At 39.1% G+C, this 13,442-nt stretch overlaps 1 protein-coding gene across 4 annotated transcripts in view; it reads left to right on the forward strand.

Moving 5' to 3' along the window:
• ZPLD1 (zona pellucida like domain containing 1) overlaps window positions 1-13,442 on the forward strand; it is a 157,514-nt gene that overhangs the window by 109,501 nt on the left and 34,571 nt on the right. The window lies entirely within an intron of this gene.

Raw genomic sequence — 13,442 nt, forward strand, 5'->3', positions numbered from 1 at the left:
GAGGTGGATGTACATCAGATGTAACATCACAGATTTAGAAGGATTCTGAATTTCTGTAACTGAGAGGTGACCACATGGGTTTTGCTTTCTCAAATAAATTAAAAACAGGTATTTGTTGGCAGGATGTGTATTCAGCTAGAGTTTTTTGCGGTGCTTTCAAAAGTTTGTAAAATCTGTTCTTCCAAAGGAGAGACTTAGGGTGCAAAACACAGGAACTATGGGAAGTGTTGAGAAATGTGAATTTTGAGGAAAGTAATAATGATATTATTTAACTGTCTATACTCTGCTCCTCTCCTGCTGCCCACTTAGTCAACTGAGTACTGGATTATGTTGCCAGCTTCTCTGTACCAGTGCTGCCTGTAGATATTTTTTTTGGTTTTTTTGGTCTGTCTTATGCTTGCTCCCAAATAGATAGACACCCGTCCTTCTATCCTGATGCAAGACTGGCATATAGGCATATCCAACCTATTGTGGTGTTCCTACTTAGGGCTTAAAAGGGCTTAGGCTGGATCTAAGCTGAGAGAATTTTTCTCCCAGATAAATGGCTTAAAGGCACAGGTGATGAAACACCATATGAATATAAGGTACTCTAATCTAGTAGAGCCACTAAGTCTACTTCATTAACTAGCTACTAGGAGAACATGAATACATACATGCATAGAAATAGACTGAAGTCTCATCTGAGTATCTGCCTAAGTTTTCCCTGGCATAAATGTTTAGGCACAAAGCTTAAGTGGCCTGAAGTTCTATGTTGGTTGGTAGACGTTTTTCTTTAGGGCATGCAGAAAATGTGTGGCCTAATTATTACTGCTATAGGTGTATTTTAGTCCAATAGTTCTTAATAAATTTACCCTGCTAACTTAAGTTGATAAATGAACTCACATGAAACTGTTATTGAAAGCTAAGTCTGTCTGCATCATTAATTGCATGGTGTTTCATATCCTTGGAACAAGCGTCTTTACTTGTAAAAGAATCTGCCTGCAAGGTCAGCTGTCCTTGAAAAGTTATGGTTTATAAATCAGATCTGTGTATTTATGCTGATAGTCAGTTTTGTTCTTCTCTTGTGTATAGTTCATAATTTTTTTCCTGAATAACACTATTATGGAACTTTGTCTAAGCCCAGTATGAGGAATTGAGGTATTTACTAGCTGAGAGTCCTTGTCTGGTGCTAATTAACGTAGATTTTTGAAATACAGTGATGAATGCTTAAATTTACTGTGTTTGTAAACAATGTGAGTATAAGTAGAAATGAGTGAATTCTAGGAGTAACTACTTCCAAATATTTATATACATACCCAGGTGTATTGATCTGAGTTAATGCGATTATCTCCAGGCAGTGTGTAAGTACCGCAGATCTCTTCTGTGAAATCTCTAAGCTTTTCCTAGCCGTGTGAGCAGATGAGACTATCCTTGTCCTTATGCTCAGTGTCTTGTTCCAGAGATGGGGGCTGCATCATTTTCTGTAGGCTTGTTGAGTGCATTCATGCTCTGCTTGTATTCCTCTAGGATACTAAAAGCATGGTTATAGCTGGCAGTGCCAGGCTGGGGGTACGGTGTTGTCTGTTTCTTTGAGTTGCTGCTGCTGTCTTTTGCACTGATTTCTGACTGTGCTCTTTGCTAAGGTCCTTCAGAGCTTTAGCTTTTGTAGCTTCTTCCTTTCTCATGTTCTCAATACTGAGAATATTGATTTCCCTGTAATCAGTGATGTTTCCTGGTTAAATCTTCAAGAAGAAATCCTAGCAAAATCCTAAAGCTACTTCCCTGTTCCTCTCCCTGTTATCTGTGCAGGCCTTAAGGCAAGGGAGACTTCTTGGCTGGACTGCTCATGGTATGGGACGTTTCTCTTCCCATTCCAGAGGAAATGCATCAGCAGGACAGGGAAAAGCATGGAAGACTGATAGCAAGGGGCCAGGGCTAGAGCTGGGGAAGAGATGAAATGGGCTTATTTCCCCCGCTGCCCCAAGAGAAGGGCCCAAGGAACCACAGTCAAAGACCACAACAACTCATCTTGCCTGGTGGGGTCTCATTCTTTTACTGGCTGTCCTGTCTGTATCCCCATTTTCTTGTGTACTGCAAATATAAACAACAAGGTCTTTGGGACAGATGCTATCATCTTGGTGTCTATGCAGTCTCTGGCACAAATGTAGCATTATTACAATAGAAACAGTATCTAATAATCAATTTCAGATTTCATATAGAGAGCTTTAACTAGATAAAGCTTTTTAACTAGAGCTTTAGCTGAAAGAAAATAGGAATACAAAGCTGGAAGAGAATTGGAAAGCTTGGTATTTATTTAAGAAAAAATGAATTCAAGGGTTTTTTTTTTTTTTGTAAAACTTGTGCATTATGTTGCATATTCCTTCCATATATTATTTTTATCCCTGCTTATATTGTTTAGTATTAAGCTAGACAGTAAACTCTCCAAAGCAGAACTGTTTTCCCAAATGTATTTATATTGCAAGTAGCACGCCTTCATCTAGAGAGAGGAGCTTTTTGCATATAATAATAAAAAACAATAGTACTTACTCTTGTTTGGAAGTAAAGCTGAAAGTGATTTGGACTATGTGGAAAAAGTGTTTTCTTACATGAAGTGTAAGAACAGCAAGCCTTGTTTATGGTCTTCCTGTGCACTAGCTTAGACTACAAGTATAGTTGTCTGTGGACATACTGCCTTAAAACAGACACAAGATTGCATTCTGATGCATTCATTCAAAGACTATTATAATCATTAGTGATTAGAGTTGTACTTTATTTTAGCAAGAGTTTTCATCTACTTTTTTTGGATTCCCTTTTTTTTTACTAGTGGTAAAGTTGCCATGAGCTTACACCTATCTTGACATCAAGAGAGTGATTCTTTATCTCTTATGTGACTGTCTCCGAGGTTGTACACAGGTCCCGTTGAGGAAAGAATAATATATTCTTACGTATAAAAAGATTTATTACACAACGGTAAAGTTTTATTTTAGAGAGCTCTTATGTATGTGTCTGATGCATTTCTAAAACACGAGCTTCAGTTTCTGTAGCTCTGCAATCTCATATGAGCTTTCTAGCTGACTCCAGTATTTCTCTTAAGTTCGTCATAGGTCTGTAGCTTTCCTTTGTTACAAGGATACTTTTGAAGCTGTCATTTGTATTTTATTCAGGAATGACATTCCTGAAGTTCTTGCTACTTCTCTGTTTTGTGACCCATTGTTATTCATACGTTCTTTTTGCTGTTCTAATTCTAAATCCGTCTGTATTCCAGTTTAGCTGGCGTGTTCAATGTGTTCCTTTTTATGTTACTTAAAAGTTTTTATATCTTAGTGGCTTGATTTCAGAGAGAGATGTAATGGAACCAGCTGGCTGAGAAATTGATCTCCATTTCACAGGAGAAAACAAAAACAACCCACCCTTATTTTAGGAAAATTATTTCCTTATTTCCCAAGCACCCTGATTTGAAAGAGAAATGAAGTTCAGAATTTTCTGTGGAATTCATGTTCGAAAAATCTTTCAGATTTATCAAGCTAAAAAAAATCCCAAACCCTGATGCCCTTTTAAGGATTTATTTAACATTTTATTTGAGATATTCTTAACAGACAACATATTAATGTTTTTGTCCCTTTTTAATCTGATTTTGTTTTCACTGCTCAAAAAAGTGGAGAGAAAAGAATAGGTACCTTCAGACACAGTAAAGTACAGGAGACTTTGCAGCCACAATATGAGAATATGTAGAGAAAGAAAGAAAACTTACATTGAACATGGCTTTACCAACACTTTTTTTTGATTTAAATTTAAGTTTTGAATAAGGCTAAAAATGGCTTGAAAAATGTAACAAAAACTGTTGACTTGGTAATATTTCTTTCAGCCAAATAGATTTAAAAACAATCTTGATATTCTTTCCACATGATGAAATAGCCTGTAATTGACTGTATTTCAGCTTGTCAAGACTATTTCAAACAATGTGTGTAACCTCACTACTTCTGAGCTATTACTTGAGTATATAGCATTCATTATGCACTTTATGACAACATGCATGGTTTAACCCAGATACATTTTATACGGACTATAATACTACTCTTCACTGCAGTGTCCAGGCACCTCACAAATCCAAGAGCTTGCCTAAAAAGCCTTGTTTTAGGAAGAATTGTTATCCTTGTGTGGCTGTTAACAAATGTGAGAGAGTTTGTGGCTAGCCGTGCATCACATCATCCACTGCTGCTCTGCACTCCAAACCATGCCAGCATTTGTCCGAATTGTGTACCCACAACAGAGTGGTGTTTTGTCTGTGTTAATGTGCCACATATTTACCTGGCTCTTGGCTAAGACTTTCAAAATGCTTGGGGTCCCCTGCTGCTGCAGCCTGGCTCCCCACAGGTAAGGCTGCATGCTTGAAATGTGTCTAAGTTAAATAGTGTCTTGTCTTGCAGAGTAAGGCTTCAGACTATGGTTATGGTGTAGAGTGGTTGGCGTGGGTCCTGGGGTCAAGCATAATGGGGATGGCTGTCTCTCACAACAGTTTTTCTTTATTAAAAAAAAAAAATCTCCTTTTTACACCACAGAATTACTTTCCTAGCTGTAACCATGTAATGTGTCCTCAATACAGCTAGGTTTTTGTGCTGCTGTACATTAGTGTGGGCTGCAAATTGCTGTGATCTGTTACCGCTACATTTAGCACTGCATTCTTTTAAATCAAATGACTTCTGAGTGGTTATCTTGATTAAAGCACTCAAATGAATAAATAATGCAGTGGACTTAATAGCGAGGGGAGAAATAGATCAAGTGGAGCTGTAATTCTTGAGAGGATACATTTTTCTCACTTTTTGATTTTTATGGATTATTGAAAAGAAGTAGCTCGAATCACAATGGTTTTTTGTAATGTTTTCATTTAGTATAGTAGCATTTACTTTGATCTGTTGCTATTGTACTTAGCAGGCAAGCCTGATATTTAACCTACAGTATCTTTCCATAATGTACAGACTAATGAAGATCTGCAAGCATTAATTTCCTCCATGTTTTCTTCAGAAAATGAGTGTAAAATTTGGAACTTAACTTTTTAGCTCTTTGCACTGGTTTTGCATGGAGGAAAAGATAAAAATTTAGGTCTCTAATCCTGTACCACCAGTATATTATAATATTTACCTGAGTTGGCGTTTTACAGCCACTCATAATGTAACAACAAAGACAAGACAAAATCATGAGTATTTCTGAGAATGGCCGTTCAAAGGGGGAAGTAGTCATACCAATTCAGACATATCTGCTAAGGTCTGGGGATGGGCATGTTCAGCTAATGAACAGAGGAAGAAAGCTACAGCTTCTCTGTGTTTTCTTGATGCAGAACTTGGAGTAGACTGTTTCTTGTTGTGTGTGATAGACTGTGCCATTAAAAATACATGTTCAAACAATACAAGGAACAGAGTGAGTAACAGGATTTATTGCAGGTTTGGGTTTGGTTCTCCCCCCCGGCCCCCAAGTCATGTAGTCCTCCATATCTGGTCTTATTTTTCTGGCTACTAAGGCAAAGATTCTCATCCTCGTTCTCCTCTGAAATGAGCAGTTTAGAGAATATCTGACTTCTGCAGAGACATGATAGAATGGGTTAAAGAAAGGATATATGTGAAGACCAGAGCCCCTACCTTTATAAGTCTGTTTCTTTTGCTAGAGGGGAAAAAAAAAAAAGGATTTTTAAGTGATAATGGACTTTTGAGTGCAACACTAAATTAAAACAAATAAAAAACTAACCCCCAACCTGTTCAGCTGCCCCAACCTATACCATTTGTTAATTACTCTACTCCCTAGCAGAAGACAAATAGCTCCTAAAGGCAAACAACATTTTTTATTGAATTTTTGCCGTGGCAAACAAAATAGCTCAATCGGAATGCAACCAGTTCCTGGGATGAGGATAACTCCTAACAAGAGAAAATTTTACCTGCTACACAGTAAAGAAGTGAGGAGACAGAACATCAGACAGTTAGTACCCAGTCTAACTCACTGACAAGAGCAGGGTGTAACCAAATAAGGCGAAAGCACTAGAGGGTAAAACAAGTGAGAAGGGGATAGCATTGAATTTTCTGTGTATTGGTGTAAACTATAAATAAGATATATAAAGGAATGAAAAGAACAACATGGACAGAGGTGTCTGACAGGACTGTTCCCTCAGATTCCAACCTTTCTCCTCCTGAAAAAATCCAGTCGGTCCTTTCAGCATAGGGCATTTCTGGATTGGTGATGTTGGGTGGGAGGAAGGGAAACCAAGCCTGTTTCACTGTAGCATGGATGTAGATGTGTATATTGCTTTCATGTGCTGTCATAAAAGAAGAAATCAAATGTAAACTTGAATGAAAAGACCCCTTTTTTTTTTAACTTCCGTTATGTCACTCTTGTGATGTATTGCATAACAAATTTTGGATGTCCTGATAGAAACCTGCCTCTGCAGTAGCTCCTCTCTGTTAGTCTAGTGATCTGGCTACTTGACTAAGATGTAGAAGACCCATGTTTAATGTCCTTCTAGCCTGAGGACTTTATTTCAACTTTGTCCTGTTTCTCAAGACAGTGCTTTAGGCACTGATCTAGAACATATGCTAAACTAGGTTTTCTCTCACTTGCCATAATTGATATTATAGTCTTTGTATGAACAGTTCAGTATGACTTGGTGGGGACAAAAACTGTTGTTGCTAACCCAGGAGTAGGTTTCATCCTTTGACCTAATGGAGTGGTCCCCAAGGGGAGATGTGCTCCCTTGAGCTGGAGGAGGGACCTTCAGTCTGCTCTAAATGCCCTAATGGTTGCTGGGCATGGAGAGTAACAACAACAGTGACTGTGGGGCTGGTAAAACCACAGTGGTGGCAGCAGGACCAGTTTTGTGATCAACTATTATGATTAGCCCTTTGCTATCTCTGTGAAGATGCCCAAGAGGGTAAGAAGAATGTTGATTCAACAGTTCATGAAAATGCTTTCCTTCTCAGCTTTGGTAGTGACCATGAATTATCCACCTTGAGTGGATCCAAATTCATGACCTTTTTTCCTCATGCAAGCATTAAACTGGTAACTCCTCCTTGCGTAGGTGGAGCCTGTTCTGGCACATGCCTCTGGTGGGTCTTGGGGCAGAAAGGTGTTCTTCGTGCTGGATGCTCATAAATGATCTGAAGACCAGTGAAAATCGATGCACCCTTGGCAAATTATGATTTGGGAGCTCATTATCTCTGTTTGAAACTCATTTTCCAGCCTACTGATTAAGCTTATAAAAGCACAGTTTTAATATGCCTCCTACTCTGTTTTTAATTCCCCGGCTGACAGTAAAGAAAATTCTGACCAACTCTCAGAACAATTTATACTCTTCTTTTATCTTGATGGCATATTGATCCTGCTGAACATTCCTTCTGCAAAATAATGAACATGCATCTTAAATCCAGTTCATAGAGGTTGTGTAGTGAGCTGCTTTTGTTCCTAGGGCCGTTTGCTTTTTTGTATTCTGGTAGCAGGTACAACCTAGGAGGAATGGGTCAAGGCTCCTCTGTGGAAAAATCTTTCTGATCTCTGTCACTCTTTCTCTCTCCTTGATTAATGTTTCCTGACACATAAGGTCCTATTGCTTTGAAGTTTTAATTTCAGGTTAAATTATAGAAAATTGTCATAGTAACCAAAGCAGTGGCTGTATTTACCTAGGAGAAAGCTCATGGAAAGTGGTCTTAGAAATCTGTCTGTGGTGTGAATAAACATAGGAAGCTCTGCGTTTATTGCATTGTTTTGCCTTTGCTTACTTTTTTTTCTTGAAAAGTAGCTCTAAAAAAACCACCCCAAAGCCCCACAAAGAAGACCCCCAAAAGAAGCTTACAGCGCAATATAAACCAAGCTCTAAACATGAAAACCCTTTTTACACCAAAGGAGTAGGGGGGAGCCAAGTTTGCTTGGGGAACATCACTGGTGTATTAAAGTACATTAAACTACATCCTACCTTAGGCAGAGGTCACCCTCCTCCTTGGAGAAGCTGTGGGGTGTGGGCGCACATGCAGTCTGCAGCAGTGCTTGCTCAGGCGGTCAGCCCTTTGCTTCGGTTCTCTTCGGGCTCTTACTGAATGTGAGCAGCAGCTTGGGACTCTCTACATGTAATTTTTCACTGTTGTGAGCAGGGCCTGAGTCTCTGAAAAGGAAATAAGGGCTTCAGGATTTGTCCCTGGAATAATGGCAAATTCAAGCATATTTCTTTGCAATGCAAGCTAAACTACCTGTATTTTTCAAACAAATAATTATTGCCTCACTCACCCTACACTCTGGAGGCTAACAGGCTCCCAATCATATGAATGAAGTAATCTTTCAGCAACTTAACACTAAACTTGAGAACAGGTGAAATAAGGAAACCACTTAGAGGAAAATAACCTCTCTGTGATGGCCCTTTCTCAGAAATACAAGATTTGCTGTTCAGCACCAGCAAGTGTGTAGGGAACTAGCTGAATGGGAGAATCTGTCCACTCCTCTAAGTACTTAATGGGACACTTATTCCCCTTTGCTAAAGAAAGGCTGGTGACATCTGCATTTAGTTGAAGAAGCTAATGGCAGAGGGAGACAAGGAGAGGTTATGCTGTAAAGCAAGAGGACCAGATTAATGTTCCTTTCAGGTCAAAAACATCCTCTCTCTCTCTCTCATCTGAAAATCTGCAAACCTTAGTAGAAGAAAAGTGGTTGAAGTACAGACTGATTAAGTACAATCTAATTGTTAAGGAATAGGGTCTGTGGGTTTGGCTAGGAGGTGGGAATGGGTTCAGAATGGAGTGTGTCTCAGTTATACATAGGAGTGTGTAAAGTTTAGGATTCATCTAATGGTAATAAAGTGTACATATATGTGGAAATGGTGGCCTTAAAAACAAACTTTTCATCTTGTGTTTGGACAGTGTAACTTCTATGACTGAAGATAAGATAGCAAGTGGTAACAAAGTGATTTTTACTTTTTTTTTTTTTTCCAGATTTGGGGGAAAATAATAATTATCTGTATAATTCAAGAGGAATTTTAATTCCAGATTTATTTTCACAGCAGGTTGTCGGGTCTGTTATGGGCAACACAAAAATGCTTTTTCAGAACACCCCCAGGTGAGCTTAAACTCATCTATGGTACTAGATGTAGAGCCTGCCAGAAGGGGCTTAAACATCTAAAACCAAAAAAGCAGACAAACTGTGAAACAAAGAGGAATTTTAAAGGAAGAATTGAGCTGGTTTTAATGCTGTTCTAAAGCACTGGGAGAATATATATTTGTTGCCACCAAGGAGGCAGGTTTCCATAAAGCCAGAGAAGCTGAAGTAGTCTTGTGTGTATTTTTAATCCAATTCACAAGTTGTTACCACAGCCATTTCTCATTCAAGTTTACCTCTGCTAATGCTGACGCATGCTGGTCCTTTGATGTATGTTGTTGTGTGCTAGTATGACTAACAGGGATTTATATATCCCAGTTCTATGGTCTGTACCCAGATGAAACTGAGGCCAGGGTTATTTACAACCTGTTTGGGTCACGTTTTTGCCTTTGGTAAAAGTCTACATAAACTGGATTTGGGTTCGGTGTGATGTTTCAGTGCAAGTATAACTTCATGATCATTTTTCTCACTTGTGCTCCCTGTTCTGCTAACAGTTTGCATTAGAGAGATTTAAATTACAATTGCTTTGGCAAGATATAAAGTGAACTAGTCAGTTCTGAGGTTGAATACTGTTCAGTTATTTAAAATTGGTGCACATTTTCTCTAGATGCCAATAATGTAAATAGCCATGACGATTTTTAAACCATGTATTTGTGTGAGTATATTTGATTATAACTAGGAAGGAATATTTCATGCAGTATTGATTTTTTAAAAAATATTTTTTTCCTTGTGGCTGTAGCACACATTGACTAGGTATAGTAAGAATGATATAAGTTGTTAATCTATATTAGCTGGGTTCTGAATTAAATCCAATCTTTCAGAAGAGAAACTGGGTAGTAGAATGAATTGCTTATAGCAAGGGGCTTAATGTGGTCTTAATACAGAGAAATGGCTAGGAAATAAAAGTGTGGGGTTTTTAAATGCAGATAAATACAGGTATGAGAAACAGAAAGCAACTGGAGAAGGGGTGGAGAGTGTTTGGAGGCTTCCAAAATGTCGTTGTTAGAAGAGCTGAAAGCACTAGTGTAGGCCTGGTTGGAAGAGGCAGGTAAAAGGGGACGTAATAGCTGTATATGGATAACAGAAATGTCTAGAGAGGAAATCCATGAGATCCCTCCAAAATACAAGCTTATATATGCCAATATATGTCCCAAATATTAGCCGACTTCTGTCAGGTTATTTTGTGGGAAAGGTTAGCTTCTTTGTGTTTTGTCAGCTGAGGTTGTGCTTTTAAGCATCCTTTGTTTTTCCTGAACTTTTTTGAAACAATTGGTGTTGATGTATATTCTAGACAAGGCACATGGCTAGATAAACTATATGTCGAATCACGTATAAGACTCTGTTCCTAAACAATGAAATGTGCTTTGGTTGAATTGTTTCCTTAGAAGGCCATTTAGACTGCAGAATTCATTTCACGGACCCTCCGGCAATCACTGTACACCTTCAGAACTCATTCCCAAAAAGGCAGAATCCCTCTTAAGAGAGCAAAGCATTTTACTTTTGAACTGAGCATGGGAATTTCATATGAGTTATAAAATTGAAGAATATTTTGTTTTAAAATAGTCTTATTTCTCCTCTGTGCTTCAAAAAGCTAGCAATCTAGTAGAACTTTGTGAAACTTTTGTGAAGTTCTGATATTGGCTTAAATTTGGTAAAAGTAAGTCTAGGATATCTCCAGAGCTCTATACAAGAGGATAATAGTAATAAAAACATAAGGAAAAATTCTTTTTTTTTCTGGTTAATAATAAGTTATAATTTCGTGTCTTATTTTTTTTAATTGAGACAGGCAAATCTGGCAGACTCTGAAGTTATATCATGGGCAAATTAGCAGTAGAATTTGGCTTGCATATAGACTGGTTAATAATCTTTGGACTTGCCCTTTTATTTGGAATTTGTTCTCTTCTATTGAGTTTTTCTATCCTCTTGCAGCCACTCTGTCTCCTCTCAGGTATTTAGCAGCAGCAAATTGTGGGTGAGTGGGGACCTTCCAAATCCTAGAAGAAAGGGGAGGAGAAATGGTTTTGCTTATGCATTGTGTCTCTGTGTGAACAGAGAAAGCTCCTTAGATGCTAACTGCTAAAACTTGTAATCAGACTGTGTCCAAAACTCCTTTGAAATTAGCATTTGGGAGAATCAGCTTGTCTGATCTCAAATAATACACTAAGTAATGAGACATGCAGAGGAATTTGTGGGATGGAGACAGATTTTAAATTTGGAAATGAGCAAGAACTCTTTGAGTCATAATGAGGTACATTTGTAAAGCTCTTTATGTGATATATTCATAACGCTTTGGAGTTATATTTGTTCTGACTGGAATAACTGTTTGAAATCAAACTGAGAGCTTCCAGAACTACTGAATATTATACAGAGTAAAAATAATTTCTTTACGAGTAAACTGTGTAAGATTAGAGAATCAAATAGTTGGGGGCACATTCCTTCAAGGATTAATGGTGAAACACTCAGGTTTGTTTTATTTTTCCAGGTTAATGAATTCAGGGATTTCTTTTTATTTTAAATGTAGAGAGTAGATAAATAACACATTATACAGCAGTGGAATTACAGAATTCTCTATTATTTATAGAGAACTTGAAACCGAATCTTGGATCTTATGGGTGCATGTGGCATACCCTTCAGATCACTTACAAGTCCAGTGTGATAGCAGTGAAGTGCCTTTTCTACTAAGTGCAGAGATTTGTTGATTGATTGCTTTCTATAAATGAGAGCAAATAATTACTGATAGAACATGTTGGGGCTGTTTTCTCCCTTACCTGTGGAGTTTTAGTAGACTGATGGGGGAACTGTTGCGTTCCCAGGTTGTGAAAGCTGTTTGGAGGTAGGAACATCTAGCTAATCATTCTTTCCTCAAGAAGCATATGGTGAGGGGTATGTCAGCAATAATTTTCATAGGGGTACATGATGTGACCTGCTGGGATGAAGGCTGGTCTTGCTGATTACCAAGGGCTGTGATGCAGCCACCATGAGCAGTGCTGCCCAGCCAGCTTTTAACCTGCTTCTGCTCACACATGCCAAGCTGCTCCTACAGCTTGTGGGGAGAGCTGTGTCTCCAGAAGTCCAGAGCCACCACTCCTCTCTGTGTAGCTGCTCAGATGGCCAGCTTCTTCAGTGAGCCTTAGGTTATAAGGATCTGTCCTGCAAGCCTGGTGCTTTGTCTCCTTTGTTTACTGAAAAGCCTAGTCTGCAGCAAGAGAAAGATGGGATGACAGCTGTGATGCTGGGCCGGGATTTCATTGTGTGCATATCCCTATGGAGGGAAGAAATCCAGGTGTTGCAGAAGCTGTACTTACCACCAGTGGAAATGGAGAGAAATTGCACTCAGTGTCTTAAGATGATTTGATGTTTTTAATAATCTCATTTGAAGACCAAAAGGCAAGGGTTGACTTTTGATATTATAAGTGTCTCAAATAATAAAGTAAATCAAGATTCCCATTTTGGAAACCTACTCAAGGGTAGACCATGCTTTAAATACTCTTGTTTGTGAAACTAATATTAAGCTGAGATATTCCATTGTGGATTTGTGTGATGAGGTATCAAATCTGTCTAAACACTTGATGTGAAGTAAAAGACTGGAAAGTGTCATTGCTGCATATCTCTTGGTTTATCTTTTTATTAGTTCAAGGCTGCCTTAGTCCAGACTGTGTTACATTATTCGTATTATAAGGTTGGATTTAGTTTTTGAGTCCTTACCCAGGCAAAGCAGCATTAATATTATAGGGTGTGTGCCTGAATACAGGACTAGAAATTTGCAGAGGTAGAGAGCCCTTTGGTGCCTGACAAATTCAAAGCATTACTCTTATAGTCTGGATCTCTTCTAGAGCAAAATTCCTGCTAGGAACAGCAAAGTTTTTGGCTATCTGAGTAAGGGGTCAGCAAAGGACTCTCCTTGCTGGGTCCAGAGTAGCCAGGTGGGGTCTGCCATTCTGTGGTGGAGAGCACAGGGTTTGAGTGTGCAGGGGCTACCCTCTTTCAGCAGTGGGAGGAAGGTGAAGAAAACTCCTCCAGCTCTGCTGGAGCTGTGCGCAGTGCTGCTGAGAAACGAGGCCACTGATCTACCATGTGTGGAGGTGACTGGCAGCGGGTAGCTCAGGAAATGGCAGGGGAGCATCCCACTGCCTCTAGAGAAACTGAGAGCAGGCAGGGGACACGCAGATCCATGAGCCCTCTGGGGTTCCTCTAGGAGCTCCTTCACCAAAGCCTGTGCCTCTGTAGGATGCTTCAGTGTTAAAAGGGAAGTCTGCTTTCTTTTGCTAGTGCCCTGACATGAGGACCGTGAGGAGGAGCGGGGATCAGTGCATCGTGTTGCTGCCAGTTCTGTCACGGCTGCT

This window comes from Strix uralensis, chromosome 2 (genome assembly GCF_047716275.1).
Source record: "Strix uralensis isolate ZFMK-TIS-50842 chromosome 2, bStrUra1, whole genome shotgun sequence".
Taxonomy (NCBI): Eukaryota; Metazoa; Chordata; class Aves; order Strigiformes; family Strigidae; genus Strix; species Strix uralensis.